General features: G+C 40.1%; 1 long non-coding RNA gene across 1 annotated transcript; it reads left to right on the forward strand.

The window, feature by feature from the left end:
- Window positions 1–6,440: 6,440 nt before the first annotated feature.
- LOC140930414 (uncharacterized) lies at window positions 6,441–11,651 on the forward strand. The gene is made up of 2 exons (XR_012164850.1): window positions 6,441–6,680; window positions 9,795–11,651. It is a non-coding gene; the product is annotated as an uncharacterized lncRNA (long non-coding RNA).
- The last annotated feature ends 10,336 nt before the right edge of the window (window positions 11,652–21,987 follow it).

Genomic DNA, 21,987 nt, shown 5'->3' on the forward strand with positions numbered 1-21,987 from the left:
TGCCTTGTCCGTAGGCCTCATTATTTCGCGCGGTTAATGCGTTTCGGGTCACGTGGTCCGAACGAGTTCGCCACCGAAATGCCTTGATCGAGATGGCGTGGGAAGACGCCTTACAGGGACTGGGCATGGCGATGTCTACCGTAGTGTCAGAGAAAAACAAGGAAATGTTGTTTATCGGCAAAGTGTTTTACAAACTGTGACATCTCTGCGTGTGGTTTCACTTGTGTGTCGAGGGTACGACCTCCTGAAAATCGCAAATATGAATTCCCAGCAAGAAGCCACACTTTCACTATGGAAAAAAATTAGTTCCCCGAGAGAGCCGCGGAAGTGGAGCCTAGGTCTTGGTCAACACCTAAAAGGCGCTTGGCCTAACGTGCGTACGGAGTGAAAGTAGCCACGAAATAAAAAACGCAACCATAAGTGTCATAAGTAAGTTTAGTACCTTCCTTAAAAGTAGCAATCCTAGGGAACAACTTTTTTTACGGTTAACTCTTTTTTACCCTATTTACGGCTAACGGTTAAAATTTTTCAATATTTACGGCTATCGACTAAAGTTTTGGCCGTTTTACGCCTATCGGTTAACCCCATTGAGACCCTCTTGAAAACGGAAAAATAATTACTCAGAGAAATTACAGTGTAAAGAATTGTTGAGAAAAACAGCAAAAACTTATGACAAAAAAGGTGCTTTAAAAACGAATTAAACTGCATTCAAAACGCTTTGATCACGTGACTGATAACGTCATCTCCCTCTTTTGGTCATGAAAAAAATCGTCACGTAGGACATTACTTTCCCGCAAATTTTCTCTGTCTCGTGATAAAAGGTTGACTCTCTACAGCCCTAGGCGTACTCTCGCGACTGTTTCGCTCATGTACATTACCCCCTTAAAGGGACTGTGTCACGATAGTGCGGATGTGTGAGCTTTGACAGTAGGCGATTGTTTTTGAACCAATCGGAAGCGAGTAAGATGCACGCAAGGAAATTTACATAATTGAAGATTCATTGTTCGCGAAGCGGTAGTCGTTTTTGTTCGATTTTATATATCCCTTTAATTCATATTTATTCTCTGGTATTCCTCAGATATATGTTGCAGCCGATAAGAATAAGATTAACAACCCTGTCCTGCTTTGAAACAAACACTTACCTACGCGTATTTTCACGTACTTACGCTAGCATACCAGTCTCGGATCGGTAACCAAAAATAATTTGTGAACAAACCTTACTGATCTCTCTGTTTGCCCTATATAAACTTAGAAATACCTGCAAATAGCGCCTGACCGGTGACCAAAACACACAGTATCGGATGAGGCAAACGTCTTGCTTAAAATGTCAGCTTAGATGCACACTATAATAAAATAGGCCATGCCATGCGGCCGGCTAGTGCGATGAGCACTCCGCATCATGAACATTGTAGCTCATCGTAGCAGTGTTTAAAAGCAATTTTTAATACAGCTTCATCATAAAACGCTTTCACTGTGATAGTAGCCAAATAACGTATAAGTATAAAGATTATTCTAAAAGAACAACGTAAAATGCTATGGCATAAATTTCAATAACTTCCTTCCGAGTCGTTCTGTCGGGTGTTCCGCAAAACAAACGTTATCGATTCAACAGAATGTTAAACCAGATGTTAAACGGAACATTCAGGCAACAATATATTTTTAAAAGATCAATTCTTAAACATTTACGCTCATACACCATATATACAAGGAACCTGAAACATTCCGTGTGAACCACTTCGCTAAAGATCGCGCGGCCTGTTGTCAGTATATGTACTTTCTGGTAAAAAACAACTAGGGATCGGAGTCATAAATCGAATGACAGTAAAAACGTTTCATGTTCGATGGATTCTTTCCTTCACACGGCGTCCTGTACGACAAAAGATTGCTGGGTTTGCTCCTTCTGATTCCAGTCACTCGAGAGAGTAAATTGTTGCAGACAATCGGAAGTCATGTCGCAGATCACCTTCACTCGCCGCTGCGTCCTGTTAGTAGTCCACGGCTGTATCAAGGAAACTCTTTTCAACTTTTTTTACATATTTAACGTTTGAGAACTATCCGAAAAAGGTAGATCGTTGACTGGAGAACTTAATAGGCAGAAAGATGACCACATTACACGCCACACTTGATCCGTTTGTAAGAACACTGACAACAACGAACATGGCTTCGTGTACTTCTCCTCAATGACTTTGAATTTTCTCGACAATGCTTTCACAAAAATAAAAAATATGGCGTTTAAAACTTCCAAAATGGACCAAATAGCTCTTGAATACTGATACTATGGCTTTCTCGGGCGTCTCAGGGTCGATGGAAGGGGATTTCTTCACCAAAAGCCAATCTTGAAAAAACGTTCGCCAGAACAGAAATCAAGATGCCGCACATGCGCAGAAGCGTGTCACAGTCCCTTAAAGTTTTAAATACCGGACGTCAACTGGTTATTTTTAAATGTCTCTCACAACTAAAACCTCAAATATGCTATTTGTTTTTAACCTCGTCACAGCAAAAAAAAAAACCTAATTCGGAAATAGTCACGTGACTGATGACGTCATTACCTTAGATGTGACACGGGAAGATATTTTATAGCAAATGTTCTCTTGTTGTGGTCTGACAGTCTTCTACGTATAAAATTGTCAAAGTTGCAAAGCTTCTAAAAAAATTGCCAGAAGCATATAACCTACTGGGTTTTTTTAGGGAACCAATCAAAATTTACTTCCTAATATGGAATTACCGATGAGCGACTATAGGAAAACTTGTATCGCGATGAATCGCGATGTAAATGATGCGCTGCAAAAAGCATTTACTGTTTTTCGAGGTAATATATGACGAAAAACGGAATACAGTGTTAATCCCCAAATGACCAGGACTAAGTTAGTTCCTCACAACAAGACAAAGTCGACTACTAATGGCATGCACCGTAAGAGAAGCGACTTCTTAAAGTTGTTACTTCAAAAACGGTTTTCGCGTGACCATTTAATAGCGCAAATAACCTTTAAAAAATCACTTACTATCTATCTAGAATAACTAGCAACACATATTCTCAAATAAAATTCTTTAGCTGCTGAACTCGAAAGTAAAAAGTGTATAAAATTCGCTGACATCTTCGCAGAAGTTACGCGAGTAATAAGAAGAATGAAACGCAAGTTAATAAGACTTAGATGCCGGCGATCATGTTTTCAACTCACAAACAGAAAGCAATACACAGACAAATTGTTTTTTGCAAATTTTTATTCGGAAACCCATAAGTTTACCGTTAAAAGCAATTCACGTAACACTGACTGGATCGTGGATCCCTTCCCACAAGTTAAATCGGCTGAGCACATGGCAACAATCAACACTAAAATTATCTGTCTCAGATCGGGCGCATTTCCCAATTTTTCTTGAAAACTCTATCAAAAATATGTAAAACGTCTATGAAACATTTACAAAGACATAAATTTCCTTTCAATAACGTACTTTCCTTGAGCACAATGTGTAAATTGTAAAATTACCTGAAAATTCTTTAAAAAGGTTGCTTGGTCGCAGTTTAGAAAAGGACAAGCGCTCCGCCGTCAAGGAAACAAGGTCGAAGTCCTCGAAGGTAAATTTCGCACTTTTACATATATCATCACACGTCTAATCGAAACTGCCATACATGTGTTCGTGTACTGTTCTGAATGAATTAAAAAATATATACTCACAGAAAAAGCTTCGGTACGTTCCGACTTCGTCGGCGCCTTGTAAAACGCTTCTGCACAGCTTGCCATATCATTTTGTTTGTAGTCGCCATGCTGGTTTTGCTGAATGAGAACAGACGTTACAGATAACTGGTTTGCCGTGGTAGATAGGTTTGCAGCTAGTAGCCTGAGGATGATCTTTGTCGGTGAAACAGGCTACAGATGCATCATCCAGTCTTGTCCAGTCTTACTTCGTCGCTGGTCGATGTGTTCAAGCCATACCGCTTATAACTTTGTGGCTCTTTTTGTTTTCCCAGGGTTGCAATTTATAGGAGCATAATTACTTTATCTTTTGTGCCACGAAACGATTTCTTTCGGTCGTATACATACATGTATAAGCGTTGCAAGCTCAAAGTTTTTAGCCTTGAATTCTCTGATTCCATATTTGGGCAAAATTTCCGCGCTTCTGATTGGACGGCTGCGTCGGCTACAAAAACCCCAGCATGGTTCTAAACAGATAAGGGGAAGTTAGACGCTTCGGGGTAAGATGCTTCTGATTGCTTCAAAGGATTCTGGGAGATTTTTTATGATAATTATAATTTACTTTTATAACTAGGAGTAATCGGAGCTTAGAGGAGTGCGTTCGATATGTTTGTAAGGCGTACAGGTAGCAGTTGAGGAGGAAGGGTGGACGGTTATTGCGATAGATTAAGTCCGGTTTCCATATGATGGCTACGACCGCTGTGATCGCCGCGATCGCTGAGAAAAAAAAGTTCAGCGATCATATGGAAACCACTCTCCAGCGATCGCAGCGACAACGATCGCTGAGATAGAACTTTTTATATCTCAGCGATTGTTGTCTCCGCGATCTCTGGAGAGTGGTTTCATATGATCGCTATGATCGCTGCGATCGCCGAAGTTTTTTTTTTCTCAGCCATCGCAGCGATGGTAGCGATCATATGGAAACAGGGCTTTAATTTGATCATGGCATATTTTAAACGTAAAGATTGCTTACAGCGAACCTCTATTTAAGCTGTGTATCATTATGAAAAAGCCTTGATGGCTAGTGATATCGTATGGTCCGCCTGAAATAAGTGCAATAGTTTGGTCAAGTGTGTTGATTTCAGTGACTTGAGTGGAGCAACTGTGGGCTGTTTATAAGTTTTTCCGATTAAATAACATAGACCTAAAATGTCAGTTTGTCCGGTGCCGAGAATATCACAAGTCATGATGAAACGGCGCCGCCGAGCTTCACGTCTCGGTAGATTTACTTTGTGGCACAACGGTCGCCGAGCTACACAACTCGGTAGATTTACTTTGTGGCACAACGGCCGCCGAAACTTTTGAAAGATTAACGTTTTGAAAGATTCAGCAAACACAGATTGATAGTAGACCTTCAGCAAACTCTTGAAATATGTACGCTTTACGAAGATTCAGCAAACTTTTCTGAAAGATGAACGCTTTACGAGGAGAGAATAAAAGACCTCAGCAAACGCTTGAGGACGCACGAATCACCACGTGAGTTAGTTCGTCAAAGTGAGGCAAAACGTAAGCAAGCGCCTCAAAGCGAGGCAAATGTGTGTCGACGACGACGACAAATGCAATCTCGAAAAAACCTCCCTTATTAATTGCATAGGGCACCCAATAATGCATAGAACACCCAACACAAATTAGGGGTTGCGTTCTCGTACCTCGAACGCAATTATTATTAGTATTTACCAAATCAGTGAATTGCAATTTTCGCGCGTTTTAATTGGCTCCAGTAACCCGGAATATCCTTGGCTATTCACTGTTTTTCGACACAAGACAAGATGGCGTCTCGTTTCAAGACATTTTCGGAAGACGGAATTTGAGCGATAAATGAAGCAGTCGTACAAAGAAATACCAGAAAAGCGACGAACTTTGGCTTGTCGGTGTTTACTGGCAGGCAGAAAATTATTTTCATGCTGAATTTGCAACAAAAGTCGTAAAAATCACTTGGCAAAATCCCCGAAATGTTTGTAAATTGTAAACAAAGTTCCTACACAGTGACGTTTTTAATTTTAAAAAAGTTATTTTCTCATTTTATGGAACTGATTTGGTATTTAAAATACTAAAACAACTATTCCCCTCTGGGTCGGTGAACAGCGCGAGATATATACGTCGACGCTTCGCGTCTCAGTATATATTACCACTATTCAACTCCCCCTCGGGGGATAGTTTTATATTATTGTTATTATGGTGTGAACATAGCCTTACGTAAGTCCTACTAAGATTCAGGTCTATTAAACAGCCAACTTGTTTTAAGTGGTCAGTTAGCCATTCCCAGGTTTGGAGTTCACAGAGGAAAGGCAAACGGAGATTCGACTTAAATTAAATAATTGTAAGGAATTTTTAATCTCTTGTAAGAAACTATGTAATCTATTGATTATATTGTCTCCTTGAGTTTTAATTCACTGACAGAAAGGTTTATTCTTTTATAGGTCTCGGTCAAGCTTCAGAAGCGCATCAAGTATGGCGGCCCTTCCAAAAAATTACACCGATGAACAAATAAACTATTTTAGAATTTGTCATGTAACTACCGATATAATGGCCGAGGGTCTGAGAGAAATTTTTAAACAAGAATGGGCCAAACAATACAGGAGATTTATTTCTGAAAGAAATAAATGGTTTTATGCTTAATGTGACTGATTAATGTGTCATTTCTCCAGTTACTGGGGAGGGGGCGTTCCTGCCATCCGGGACATTATATATTGTGTTTTTAAGACATGAAAGCGAGGCACATGGCCTCTCTGCTCACGGCAACAAGAAAGTTGGAAAACATTTTTAGACGGTGGGCAGGTTTGGATGTAGGATGCTGGTGATTTATCAGTCTCCTTTGATCTTCTTGGGGTTTTATCTACCGAGCATCACCTCTTCTTTGAGATAAGTACTAGATTATTGCCAGATGGCTTACCGCTTACTCTCGGTGCTGTATTGATGTGCACAGATCTGATATGATGTGCGTGCACACGATCGTCTTGTTGATTGCAAGAATTGATACACGTTACGGTCGTTTATGCGCATATAAAATCGAATTCTTCGTTCAATCGGCCAGTTAAATGTTGGCAGTTACACTGGCGTGTATGCTATTCCGTTCGTTGTTCATACTTCGTGGTACCTCGTGTTCCTACTTCAGCTAGTTGTATCGCTGGTGCCAACTAGCGCAAAATATCAGTCGATCGATATTCAGTTTGAAATATGTGTTTTTACCAGCCCAGTAATGGATCCCTTTATTCATAATCTTAGCTGTGTTATGATAATGTAAAGGCAATTTATTTTATTGATATTCTGAAGTTACAATTTTGCACGTTTGAGCCTTTTTGACCTTTGGACTCAGCTTACTTGTAACCTTTAATTATTATCAAAAAAAAAAAAAAAAAAAGAAAAAGATACATTATCCAACCCTACCGGCTAAAACTTTATGTTCCATTCCCTCAACGCATTTGCAAGGTTTTAGAAATTACATAGCAACCATTCTTAAAAGTTGTCTCGGAGGTATGAGCATAATTTTATTAGGGTTATTGTGTGCTGGTCAATGTCATGTCAAGTGTTGTATCGTCATGTTCTGTTGTTTTTCTTTACTCACTGTCGGCGACATTCTGTTGCCAGTGTTTTTCTTTGTGAGGATTTGTTCCTCTACGGGAGTAGTTATTTCACGGGTGTTAACTGTTGGAGCCACCCTATTTTCTATGGTGCTAAATATTCAAGCCACCAACTCTTCAAGCCACCATATTAGTAGCTTTCTCACGGGTGTTAATTGTTTGAGCCACCCAATTTTTTTTTTTTTTTTTTACAGTGCTAACTGTTCAAGCCACCATGTTGTTACCCTTTTTCACAGGTGTTGACGGTTTGAGCCACCCTATTGTCTATGGTGCTACTGTTCAAGCCACCATTATTTTTAGTTCTGTCATGGGTGTTAACTGTTTTAGCCACCCTATTTTCTACGGTGCTAACTGTTCAAGCCACCATGTTCTTAGCTTTTTCACGGGTGTTAACTGTTTTAGCCACCCTGTTTAGATTTTTAGTTCTGTCATGGGTGTTAACTGTTTTAGCCACCCTAAGCTTGTTCATGGGTGTTAACTGTTTTAGCCACCCTGTTTAGATTTTTAGTTCTGTCATGGGTGTTAACTGTTTTAGCCACCCTAAGCTTGTTCACGGGTGTTAACTGTTTTAGCCACCCTAAGCTTGTTCATGGGTGTTAACTGTTTTAGCCACCCTGTTTAGATTTTTAGTTCTGTCATGGGTGTTAACTGTTTTAGCCACCCTAAGCTTGTTCACGGGTGTTAACTGTTTTAGCCACCCTAAGCTTTTTCATGGGTGTTAACTGTTTTAGCCACCCTGTTTAGATTTTTAGTTCTGTCATGGGTGTTAACTGTTTTAGCCACCCTAAGCTTGTTCACGGGTGTTAACTGTTTTAGCCACCCTAAGCTTTTTCACGGGTGTTAACTGTTTTAGCCACCCTGTTTAGATTTTTAGTTCTGTCATGGGTGTTAACTGTTTTAGCCACCCTAAGCTTGTTCACGGGTGTTAACTGTTTTAGCCACCCTAAGCTTTTTCATGGGTGTTAACTGTTTTAGCCACCCTGTTTAGATTTTTAGTTCTGTCATGGGTGTTAACTGTTTTAGCCACCCTAAGCTTGTTCACGGGTGTTAACTGTTTTAGCCACCCTAAGCTTTTTCATGGGTGTTAACTGTTTTAGCCACCCTGTTTAGATTTTTAGTTCTGTCATGGGTGTTAACTGTTTTAGCCACCCTAAGCTTGTTCACGGGTGTTAACTGTTTTAGCCACCCTAAGCTTTTTCACGGGTGTTAACTGTTTTAGCCACCCTGTTTAGATTTTTAGTTCTGTCATGGGTGTTAACTGTTTTAGCCACCCTAAGCTTGTTTACGGGTGTTAACTGTTTTAGCCACCCTAAGCTTTTTCACGGGTGTTAACTGTTTTAGCCACCCAGTTAAGATTTTTAATTCTGTCATGGGTGTTAACTGTTTTAGCCACCCTAAGCTTGTTCACGGGTGTTAACTGTTTTAGCCACCCTAAGCTTTTTCACGGGTGTTAACTGTTTTAGCCACCCTGTTTAGATTTTTAGTTCTGTCATGGGTGTTAACTGTTTTAGCCACCCTATTTTCTACGGTGCTAACTGTTCAAGCCACCATGTTCTTAGCTTTTTCACGGGTGTTAACTGTTTTAGCCACCCTGTTTAGAACGGTGCTAACTGTTCAAGCCTCCATGTTTTTGCTTGTTGTGTGAGCATCAGCCACCCCCCTTTTGATGGTGCTAACTAGTAGAGCCTCTGTAATATTCCTTCCCTCAGGGGTGATCAATGTTTGGGGCACTGCAATACTATTTAATTCGTTGCAGGTTTCGAACAATTATAAGGTCCTCCTCATAAATTATTCTGTTTTGACGCTTCATCTTCAGATTTTTAGGGAAGCTGTGTCCTCATATTTTTACATTGAGGCTTCATCCTCCTATTTTATTTTGGGGCTTTGTCTTCATAATTTATTTTGAGGCTTTGTCCTCATAGGTTATTTTGAAACTTTGTCTTTGGATTTTAGCTTAAGGCTTCCTCTGCATCAGTGTTATGTAATATTATTGAGGCTTTGTTCCTCAGTTTGGGGCTTTGGTCCTCGTTGTGGTAGACACAGGTTGCTCTTGTTTGTACTGCATATGTGATTTGTTTGCAGGATATGTACACGTGTGATTCATTTCCATTTGTATTTGTGTCTAGGGAAACTGATGCAAATATTATTTGGTTTGAATTTACCATTCTCATTTTTTGCCGTCGATGCCAACTTTTTATTCTTTAATTGTGTAATCCACTATTTTGGTTTAGAAGTACATGCAGCTAGATTAATTTTTTCTCTGGTTTTTGTTGGCTCCCAAGTTTTGATTTGTGTGGACGTTATAGTCCCATGTTGGTTGTTAGGGGACAAAAGGCTTACGCTTCCCTCACCACATCACATCATTACTTTAACTTTGTGGTTCTTTTGAGGAATTTACTGTTAATTCAGTTTGTTTTGGAGATCCTAATGGATTGACTGATGGTTTATGCATTGTTTATTAATGGTAGCACATTCTAGCGTGTTTACAGAAGTTGTTTTTATTGTTTTCATTTTATTGCAGGTGCTAAGGTATATGCAGGCAGTTCCCTTTCACGGACGCGTTTTCAATGAAGCGAATCTTGGGCAGAGTTCTCTCTTGAGAGAGTCAACACACATAACTTTGCATTCTCTGTAGCTCATCAATTCAATTCAACATACATGTAGTGGTACATGTTCTGCTGATCAGTTATCCAGGAGTTGCATCTAATAGTGCGTGGCTACACAAGACCAGCTGCTGCTTCCCTCAGTATATGGCATCTACAGCTAATTAGGCAGCACAGGCAACCTTGGCTTAATGCTGGATATTGATACACTGCAGTTGGGTATGAAATGTCTGGTTTCTGTTTTCTTGCTTGTCCCCTCTGGGCTGCCTCACATAATTCCGGCGCAAGAGTGTAGTATGCCATATGGTACTTGCGTTTACACAACGAAGACAGATGGACAGTGACATGGTCATATATAGAATTCTCACTGCCTGAGTCAGGGCCATCTGGCCCATTTTATTACATAAAGTTATTCACGTAATTCAGGATGATTTCAAGATGATTGTGTGAGCACGGGCCATACAGCCATCTCGCAGATTTTCAATTTTACTAGTTATTTCAGTATTGTTATTAGTCTAGTTCAGGGTGACTGTGTGTGCAGGGGCCATACAGCCATCTCACAGATTTCATTTTAATCAGTTACTGTACATCAGGGAGCTACATATTTTAGGCTTTTGATAAGAATCACATTATTGGGCATCTGTGTGTGCAAGGGCCATACAGCCATCCCACATATTTCATTTTAATCAGCTATTTTATGTCAGTGAGCTATTGCAGACTTTGATGAGAATAATCCGACTTTGATAAGAATAATTCTGTGTGACTGTGTGTGCGGCTCTTGCTTGGAATCAGCACTATCTAGGTTTCCTTCAACAAGTCTATTTAAAGGCCTAATGGTTTATTATTGTCCTTCGGAGCATTAGCTTGCATGGGCGGCTCTTGCTTCGGATGGTTCATCATATAGAGTATTTAAGAATGGTTAAGAAAAGGTTTAGTATTAGTATGTTAATTATTTTTAACCTTTAACCCCCAGAGGTTTTGTGTGGCTACATTGGTTGGGGGATACGTTCCCAATTTTTCCCACGTGGTTTTTTGGGTTTTCGTATCAGGTAGTGCACACCTAATCCAAGGATCATACAGCCATCCCACAGATTTCATTTTAATCACTTACATCGGTCAGCTATTACAGACTTTTGATAAGTACAATTCTGTGTGACTGTGTGTGCAAGGGGCCATACAACCATCCCACAGATTTCATTTTAATCACTTACATCAGTGAACTCTTTCAAACTTTTGATAAGTATAATTCTGTGTGACTGTGTGTGCAAGGGCCATACAGCCATCCCCCAGATTTCATTTTAATCAGTTATTTTATGTCTGTGAGCTATTTCAGACTTTGATAAGAATAATTCTGTGTGACTGTGTGTGCAAGGGCCATACAGCCATCCCCCCAGATTTCATTTTAATCAGCTATTTTATGTCTGGGAGCTATTTCAGACTTTGATAAGAATAATTCTGTGTGTGAGCTATTTCAGACTTTGATAGGGTCAATTAAGCAATCTCATTCATTTAAGCTTGCACCTTTCCTATGACATAATTGCTCCATATTTATAGCTACACTTGTACATTTTGCTTCTAGATTACTAAGGTTTTTGTCGGTGGTTCTCTTGCTTTGGCCTCGGGTGGGGCTGCCCTGTCACTCGTTTCTTGCTCCGGGCTGTGGCGGGTGTGCCCTCACCTTTGCTGGGATTAATCTTCTTGTGTATCTGGACTTTCCTAGCTTGATATGCTTAAATGAAATAAACGGCCACTCTTGTGGCCAAATTTATCCCAAACTGGAAATGTCATTATTGGGTATCCCAGCAAACAGAGCTCACCCAAAGCAAGACTCCACCAACAGCAATAACTGATTCAATAATACTATCTAAAGGAACATGGAGCATAAAGGAGATTTATTTCTGAAAGAAATAAATGGTTTTATGCTTAATGTGACTGATTAATGTGTCATTTCTCCAGTTACTGGGGAGGGGGCGTTCCTGCCATCCGGGACATTATATATTGTGTTTTTAAGACATGAAAGCGAGGCACATGGCCTCTCTGCTCACGGCAACAAGAAAGTTGGAAAACATTTTTCCCTCCCTTCCCTCCCGTTTTGCTCCACTTTCATCTCCCGGATGGCGGGTGTGCCCTCACCTTTGCTGGGATTAATCTTCTTGTGTATCTGGACTTTCCTAGCTTGATATGCTTAAATGAAATAAACGGCCACTCTTGTGGCCAAATTTATCCCAAACTGGAAATGTCATTATTGGGTATCCCAGCAAACAGAGCTCACCCAAAGCAAGACTCCACCAACAGCAATAACTGATTCAATAATACTATCTAAAGGAACATGGAGCATACAAAGTAATATGGAAAGACGAGCCTCAGAATGGAAGGGACTTCAAAAAGGGTGAGTCCCTAAAAAACCAAAAGAAGAATGCTCGTCTTTTGACCACTATGATAAACGGAGATACAGGGAAATGGGACTGCACAATGCTATTTTACGCCATTCTTTTCTCTGATTGCCTCGGACCGGGCCTGAGCACAACAGTGCAGAAAAATGTGGATGATCTGAGAAATTTTAGGAACGAACAATTCGCTCACAAACCAGAAGGTAGCCTCTCTGACACAGACTTTCAAAATGCCATAAGCAGAGTTCTTAGCGCTTTTCAAGCGCTTGGTCTCCAGACTTCAAGAATTCAAGTCGTGAAAAATGAGAAAACCTTTTCGACAGAAGAGTTAAAAAAAATCCTGGAAAAAGTTGAAGATCTTAAAAAGGAACTTAAAGAAACAGAGGGTCATCGACAGGTCCTTGCAGATCAACTTCAGAAAGAAGCACCTTCATTCTGTATACTCCCTCCGAAACCTCCACATGTCATAGGACGTCGTGCTCACGAGGTAGATGAAATCATAGCCCAAAAGCTGGGGGAGCTTAAAAAGTCCAGTGACAACGGACTGAGATATCTATACATCTCAGGTAATCCTGGAAGTGGAAAATCACAGCTAGCTGGCCTTGTAGCCAAGAGATTCTATGACCAAGTCAAAGAAATGCCCAGTGCTTCTTCATTTGTGATGACGTTAAATGCTGCAACGCTAAATTCACTATTAGAGTCATACGCTTCATTTGCTCGCCAGGTGAAATGTCCAGACGATTCAGTTACAAAAACCCTCGGTTCCGGGGATGATGACATTAAGGAAAAAATCGCCAATCTTAAGATGCTTATTGCTGCAAAAATTGCCTGTTACAAGCCATGGCTGTTGGTGGTTGACAACGTCACTAACCTGTCTTCTGTACACGTTCACCTGCCACAAGCTGGAGACGAAACGTGGGCAAATGGTCAGTTGTTAATTACAACCCAGGATACGTCATCTATCCCATCAGAGAACTCTTGCATCAAACACATCTCAGTCAGCAAAGGTATGAAGCCCGGTGATGCGATTACCTTGTTAGCCGAAATTTCTGGGATCCTCAACAGTGAGCCGTGGAGCAAAAAAGTAGCAGAAGAACTGGACTTTCAGCCTCTTGCTTTAGCAGCCGCTGCCGTCTTCGTCAAGGAAATTCGTCAAGATAAACCATTAGGAGATTTTGGCTGGTTAGAATACCTGAAAATTTTAAAAGAAGGCAAGCGAGGAACTACCGAGGAGATCCTTGCTGAAACCAACTTCGTTTACCCATACACAATGACCAAAGCAATAACACTAGCCGTCCAAAAACTGATTAACTCTGACGAATTTGTTAAACATTTTTTTACGTTTCTTTCTCTCTGCGCACCGCAACCATTAAAGGTGGACATAATAGTTGATTACATTATTAACTGCCTAGACGGACGCGTTAATGAAACGGACAGGGCTCGTATTCGCATGAGCCTCAGGAGATGCTCACTTCTGATTTTTGAAGGCGATTTTATTCGTGTTCATCAGATTGTATACCAAGTTAACAAAACTTTGATTAACGACCAACAAAAACGTCGAAACCTCGAGACAATCAATGGCGCTGTTTCCTCATTCCACAAATTTATAATTCATACCTTCCAAGAGAGTAAGACACTGAAAACCATACACATTGTCCCTCATTTAAAAGCCTTAATTATGGAAGTTGATAACTTCCTTTTACACGACGGTCAAGATCAGGTTCCAAGTTTGTCAGCAGAGAAATTTAAAAACCTTGGAGATGTTTGTGGCACACATTCTGAATTCAAAGAGGCTAAAAAGTACTTTGAACATGCACTCACAATTGAGCTGAGTGAGCCAGAGCCCAACCACATCAATATAGCAACCACCAAAGTCTACTTAGCTTTAACTGAACAGGGGTTAGGTAACATTGAGGAAGCCCTCGAATATCAGCAAAGTGCTCTTGCAATTCAGCTCGAGAAACATGGTGAAAATCATGTTGATGTGGCAACGAGCTACAGTAACTTAGCTTCAATTTACCAAGACCGAGGTGACCTTGAGAAAGCCCTGGAATATCAGCAACTTGCTCTATCTATTCGTCTCAACGGACTTGGCGAGGACCATGTTGATGTTGCAGAAAGCTACTATAGCTTAGCTTCAATTCAGCAGGCCTTAGGTAACCTTAAAGAAGCCATAGGGTTACAAAAAAGTGCTCTTGATATTGAGGAGAGGATACTTGGTCCCGACGATATTGCTGTTGCGGCAAGCTACAGCAACTTTGCTTCAATTTGTCAGGACTTAGGTGAACTTAAGGTAGCCAAGAAGTATCAGCAGCATGCTCTTGATATTGAGGTTAAACATTTTGGCCCTGAACATGTTGATGTTGCAACTAGCTACAGTAATTTGGCTTCAATTCTTCAGGACCTTGGTGACCTTGAACAAGCCATGGATTGTCAGCAGCGTGCCCTTTCTATTGAGTATGAAAAACTTGGCCCCGAACATGTTGCAGTTGCAACGAGTTACAGTCACTTAGCGTTAATGCACAGGGATTTAGGTGACCTCAAGAAAGCCAAGGAATACCAGCAGTTTGCTCTTGATATTGAGCTTAAGAAACTTGGCCCGGAACATGTTGATGTCGCAAAGAGCTACACTAACCTAGCTTTAATTCATCAAGACCTAGGTGATCTTGAGCAAGGTAAGGAGTACCAGCAACTTGCTCTTAATATTGACCTCAAGAAGCTTGACTTCGAACATTTATCTGTTGCGAAGGACTACAGCAACTTAGCTTTATTTCACCGAGACTTAGGTGATCTGAAGAAGGCAAAGGAGTATCAACAACGTGCTCTTGATATTCAATCCAAGAAACTTGGTAGAGAACATGTCGACGCTGCAAAGAGCTACAGTAACTTTGCTTTAATTTACATTGACTCAGGCGACCTTAACAAAGCCAAGGAGTACCAGGAACGTGCTCTTAGTATTCAGCTCCATAAACTTGATGAAGAGCATATTGAGGTTGCAAAGAGTTATAGGAACTTAGCTTTAATTCACCAGGGCTTAAGAAAACTTACAGAAGCCAAGGAGCAGGAGGAACGCTTTGATGCTATCCGTCCCAACAGCTGGCTGTTCTTTGATTATATTATTTTTGTAAGCTTAGTCATTTTTGCACTTTATTATATTTGGCCTTTACTAAAATATCTGAATATTTTGCTTAACACCTTAACTGCAATATATTTTATATCTAGGGTCTTAAATTGGTAATGGTTCCACAGTTTATAGATCTTGGAAATCTAACATTCTGCGATTATGTTTTCAGTGACGGAAAGAAACAATTTTACAAGCTTATCTTTAAACCTAAGTGATAAGTCGCTCACTAGGAAACTTGTTAATTGGAAGGCGTTTTCGGCTGTAAAGGAATGGTTATTAAGTACTGGGGGGCAAAAAATGTTGGCATAAGAGCATATCAAGAGAAAATAATTGGACAGAGAGGGAATTTTGGGGCGGTGACCGGGATATGTGAATTTCAATTAAGTTATTTTCAGAGGAAGTAATTAAATGGAAAATCTTATTCCTGGGACATCCGCACTTTTTAATTGATTCTTGAAACGTCATCAAGTCCATCGCAACTGCCTCAAAGGAAATAAAGCAGAATATTGTAATGGTGACACTCGAAGCGAGCATTATGCCTCATTATTCTCTCTAGACAATGCCTCTCCAAAAACAAACCTCTGATTAATTTCAAGCATTAAATTGGTCTAAAAATTACCCTGGTGAAATTCACTTAATTATCCCAAGGGCTATACTGGGCATTTCCGTCTATGTTCCATTATTCTCTCTTGCACATATTGATATTTTACTCCTAACAATATAGAAGACGTTTGTTACAAAAACCTGTTGTAGTTTACTAGTCTCTGCTCCCACAAGTCTCCCATTGCTTAGTGGCAAATAGACTTTCCAAAAGTCCTTCGTCGGATTTCATATGGCGCGGGACGAAGGACTTTTCATACTTGATTAGCGCCAATTACCAACCCAAAAACGGGTCGGTGCGCTTGGACCAATCAGAGTAGCTCCCAAGGACCCTTGGGGATAAACCTGTCACTCACAACGTGACTTGAGGTCGATTGCGAAGTGGAAGGTGTTGAATGGCCAAACACGACTCATAAGCTGGTGATAGTGTGATACGTGACCTTATAGTTCTGCTCTAACGAGGATATCGCCCAGCGATTGTGCTCTTTTACATGAAATGATGGGAGGCTCGTTGTATATTTCTCTCACTAGTGGTTGATCTTGAATTAAGTGCCATTTGCTCATTAAAATGTTTTTAAGGTTCTGCAAAGCAGGGTGGTATGTGGTAACGAAAGGCAAAATTTTCTTTCGCACTTCATTGTTCTTTTGTAAAGCTGACTTCCGTTCGGTAAATTTTACCTCAGAGGTGATTTTTTCTGTGAGATTGTGAGGGTATAAACCTCTAGCGCTAAGGCGTTTTTTGAAGTTGTAGATGTTTTTATAGAAGGATTTAGCTGAGGAGTTAGTTCTCAGGAGTCTAATGGCTTCGCGCTTTATGAGACCTTTTCTGACTCCGTGAGGGTTACAGGAAGAGAAATGCGTGTATTGAAAAGTCTCTGTAGGTTTAAAAATGTGTGCGGATGTTAAGGATTCCTTGGTTGTGAAATCTCCTTTCCCAGTATTGACTCGAGATTGAAACAAGTTTTTGTTTTTTTCCGGCCCCCTGAGCTCGTCAACGTTCGCCTAAAATCATTGTTAGAGACAACTTTCGCACAAAGTAAACAAATTTGCTCCTTCGATGATGGAGATGCACACACACGTTCAATAGATTTAGTCGGAGTGGAATCAGCACATTCTGCCATTGAAGTCAAGGACTCGCAAATGAAACCTGAAACTCCAAATGCGAGTCACACCACTCCCCATTTTTGGCGCGAAATGCGAATGAAAACCCATCAAGCGAGACAAGTCGACCTCTCGCGACTTCGTCGCTCGCGGTCGGCCGCTTCGCGGCCAAACAAGGCTCGCTCCGCTCACCAAGAGGTCGACTTATAGCAAGTCTAAGTGGCAAAGTATCTAGACCAGTAACCACAAGGTCATTTATACACACATTATGTAGGTTCGACTCCTTTCTTCCAAGTCCCTTTTGACACTGACTGAAAATCATCTTTCTCATGTACAGTGGAACCCTCTCATATATCATCAACCCTGCTTTACGGACACTAGTTAATTGCACACTTTCTATGACTGAATATCTTACCAGCGAAAACCTAATAGAAACAGCGAAAGACCTTTCAAAAGTTCTGTTTAACATTAACTTCGCCTGGGGGAGTCGCAATAAACGCTTTTCAATGTCGTGTTTCAAGAAAAATAAGCAAACTAAGGTAATGTTAGCCTGAAGATATGATGAATGATTGCATTAAAGGTTAGTTAGGATGAATTTGTCACAATTACAGGTAAGAACAACGATTTCTCTGAAATGTATATGTCTCCTTTAGTACATCTGTAAAAATACTGCCTGTGATGATTTTCTCTGGTTGCCCGCTTAATATAGACATCCAGTTAATACAGATGCTATGGCATGTCTTCTTGGTGTCCGTATTAACCGGGTTACACTTTATTCACCTGGTTCAAAATTCACCATCTTATTTCCATCATTGTGCATAAGCACATATTGCAACATTCCAGTCCTAGCAGTATGCAGGTTGTTTATCACCTGAACCTGGTTAAGTGGCCTTTGCTCCCACTAGTCTCTTGTAGCTTAGTGGTAAAGCATCTTAACTAGTAACCAGAAGGTCATAGGTTCAACACCTATTGGGAGTACACAGCTCGGATTTTTTTCCTAAGCTGCTTGTGTCACTGACTGAAAAAAACATCTTTCTCATAATATTACATTTAAGTAAAGGGCTTAAGCCTTATTTCTTACTGAGCACAACCATTAAGATAAAGGGGATACCATCAAAAACATTTTCATGCATTTTATGGCCTATTTACATGAAAGTGGCCGACTCCAAGTAGGTGAGGTAACCGGTGCTCATGTGGGGTAAAGTAATATGCCTTTCTGTAAATGAAATCTCTCATTTTAATTTGATCACGTTTAAATAATAGGAGGGGTGAACTGCAGAGGAGAGTTGCCCTGTCTGTCAGACCAGTTTAATAGTGCCAACAAAGAGTAGGTCACCACACTTCTTTCCTTGAACCAAGTCAACAAAAGGACTATTTTAGCTTCAAATAATGATTCTACAAATAAAGTAGGATGGCCCATACAAGGAGGCACCGCCCAAAAGGGGTACCTTTCTTAGGCTCTAGGTTATAATAGGTTGAAGTCGATTACTATGCATGACTTCTCTATGTGCTTTGCACCAAGTAAATAGATTTTAAAAATATAATTATTACTATATCTATAAAAATATTATAAAATATTTCACAATTATTCCTTAAGACCAAACAGGCTCTGAGTCAATAGCCCATGAGGCCGAAGTCTGAATAGGCTATTGGGCTCCATTTCAACTAGCTCTGCTAAATTGGATGCCCCTGGATAAATATTGAATTAAAAAAAAAAAAAAAACTCAGAGGGCATGAGGACGAGAGGAAAAATTGTTTTGGTAAAATCCAACTAGTTGGTCAAAAATATCGAGACAAAACAACTCTAGCAAGCAAAACATGATTCAGCCGCCATTGTTTTGGTTTTCAAAGCCGGCGCTTTAACGCTACTAGTGGGCTAATATAACATAAAGCCTAGTAGTAGCTCAACCAATCAGAACACAGCATTGATAATAGACCACTAGTTGGATTTTACTAAATTATTATATATCATCAAGAGAGATTGGTATCATCTAGCATCAAAATTACCTATTTAGCAGAGATATTCCAGTATTCATCAGAATCATTCTGGATGTCTTCAGGCATGCGCAGCAAAGTAATGACAACATTGTCATCCCGTCTTTGAAATAACATTTCACCCTCAAAGTCAACTAAATTTTGCTTCCGAGCTCTGAGCAACATACCAACAACTTTGTTGGAAATTCTAGTGTATCTTTCAAATAATCGTCCAAATGTAACTGCAACTGTTCCATCAGGCTGTTCATCACCCATTTGCAAGATGACATTGCACAGTGCTTTTACCTCCTGACTTATGTGAGCACCAGCATATTTTCCACGAGCTTCAGTTTTAGACCCTGCAACAGGTCGACCATATTCTTTGCTGTGTCTGGGAGGTGCTGCCATGTTCCTAAGAAAGTAATCCCACACGGAAGACAGGTAAAGTCTGTGAAGGTAATATCAGGTATTACTAAAACTAAGTGGTTTCTCTTGAGTCTTTGCATGTATACACATCAAACCAACAGCAACATTCTGGGAAATGTTGAATGGCTGCTGAATACCAAAGGACCCTGAAGTTTAATGATCTGGGTTAGAAAATTGAGTGACTCAAGTTCCAGTAAGGGATATAATTCAGAACTGAACTGGAAGTAACTTCATTCAGTTTTCCAACCCTAAATCCTAAATTTCAGAATCATCCAGTACTCAGCAGCCATTCAGTGTTCCGGGCTATTCGGCATTCTGCAAAATACCCCTCTGGTACATTTACTCCTTGATTTTTGATTTTTGTCATTTTGAAGTCCAGAAATCAAAAATGGCACTTTTCTTGATACAATCAATCCTTAAAGGCTGGAGCAGAGAGATAAGTATGGTCAACTCTCGTCTTCGGACACCCTGCTATAATGGACATCCTGATAATACGGGAAAACAGCTAAAACACACACAAAGATAAATTGCAGACGTTTGACTGAAACTGACTTCCGCTATTACAGACTCGCACTAATAAGGACACTAACTAGAAGTCCCTATGGTTTCAGCTATAAAGAGAGTTGACTGTATATTTTTCAAAACCCTTTATGCAACTTATAAGTGAGAGATCATGTCCTGTTGCCTGATGCTGGCATTACTTCTTTGCTGCCACATAGAAATTTTGCAGCATTTCATTGTACTGAGTAAATCACCCCCCATAGCCAGGAAAGCAGTGATGGTACTAGAGTCACAGCTCTCCTTGCGAACATTCTCGTAAGCGACCAGCTCTAGTAACGACTTCCTTTGTGAAACCCTGTTTGAACTGTGACTTAAACTTGTAATGAAAACCTCTCCTAAGCGACTGCTCCTGTCAGCAACCCCAACTACTTTCTGGATTACACAACTGAACTCTTCCTTTGTTTTTAAGCTCTCGTAAGCAACTGCTCAGAGTCTTATTCATATATATCAACACCTGATAAAACACAAACTATGAGTTTATTGAACGGCTTTGAAATGCTATACACCATATTCACAAATGACGGACACGCGGGAAGAAACTGGTGCCCAATCATGAAAGCGAGGCGTTGGAGGATAAACAAAAATTGCAAATGAAGACTTTCAGTGAACTTGCAAAGTGTTTAGCACGGATTCCACCAAAAATAACTTTGTTCAGACTTCTTTTTAAATACAATTACCTGGGATGTCTTCTAGTTTTAATGTTTAGTATTGATTTGCTGTTTGAAATCAAAAGGGACGCGGACCGGATATGTTCAAGGAACCAGGATGATTTTGTAGGTTTCCGAAGCATCAGAAGCTCGACAAGTCGGCGATGGCTGGAGAAAAGCGGCAAACATGTTGGCCCAAACTTCACTTTGAAACCGATTACGAAAGCGAGCTCACTGCAATTCGTAAAACAGAAATATACCGGTAAACAAATCTTGGTGGCAAGAAAAAAAGAAATAAGCGACGGATATATGGCCTACTTGTTAACCCAAGAGACGTCTGCCATTGAACAAAACAGTTCAAGTCGAGATGGAAAAAACGAAGACAGGAAAGAAGCAGTGACTGAGGTTTCGGTAAAGTTATGTTTGGTTTTTGTTTACCAGGACATTATTCTCTGGTCTTTATCGATGAAGGACATCAATTAGAACTATTTGTTAGTAGTAATGCAGGAGCGATCGAGTGGAGTACGCTCAAAATTTCATCGTGTCACTCAGCAGACTCGGGAAGCCGGCCACATATCATTTCAGCGAGTAATTTTCGTATTTCTTATCTTTGGCTGTTAAGAGTTTTAACTTTATGTGCCATAATATTTTAAAAGTGAAGAATACATAAAGAAATAAAATGATGGTCTTCTTAAACGGATCCAGACCCAAATTAAATGATTCGAAAAAGAAGCTTGCTGTGTTCAGTCCTGACACAAACATTGCCTTAAAAGTTTAACCTAGTAAAATGTGAGCTTTATACTACTTTTTTACCAAGAGCCCTCCGAGATAAATATGCCCTAAAGGAGACCAGGCAAACAGCAAGTAATAAGATTCACACACTACAGCTTCTAATTTTGACAAAATTATTTTATTTCGCAATGACGAAGAAATCAAAAGATTTTTGCTAAGCTCTGCCAACGTACCTCTAACAATTCACTCCAAAGGGACAGAATTAATATCATCCAAAGATAGTACATACATATATACACAGATATGTATAAAATGACACTGACATGAATGAATGAGCCTCGTGAATGGATCTTTCACCCGCTCTAGACTTGACCAGTTTTGTGTAATGGCAGAGGTCTCTTCTGTTGACAAGTAGGAAATATATCCGTCGCTTATTTCTTTTATTCTTGCCACCAATATTCGTTTTTTATTTCTGTTTTACAGAATTGCAGTGAGCTGGCTTTCGTATTCGGTTTCATTGTGAAGTTTGGGCCAACATGTTTGCCGCTTTTCTCCA

The sequence above is a fragment of the Porites lutea genome, chromosome 3, assembly GCF_958299795.1.
Source record: "Porites lutea chromosome 3, jaPorLute2.1, whole genome shotgun sequence".
Taxonomy (NCBI): Eukaryota; Metazoa; Cnidaria; class Anthozoa; order Scleractinia; family Poritidae; genus Porites; species Porites lutea.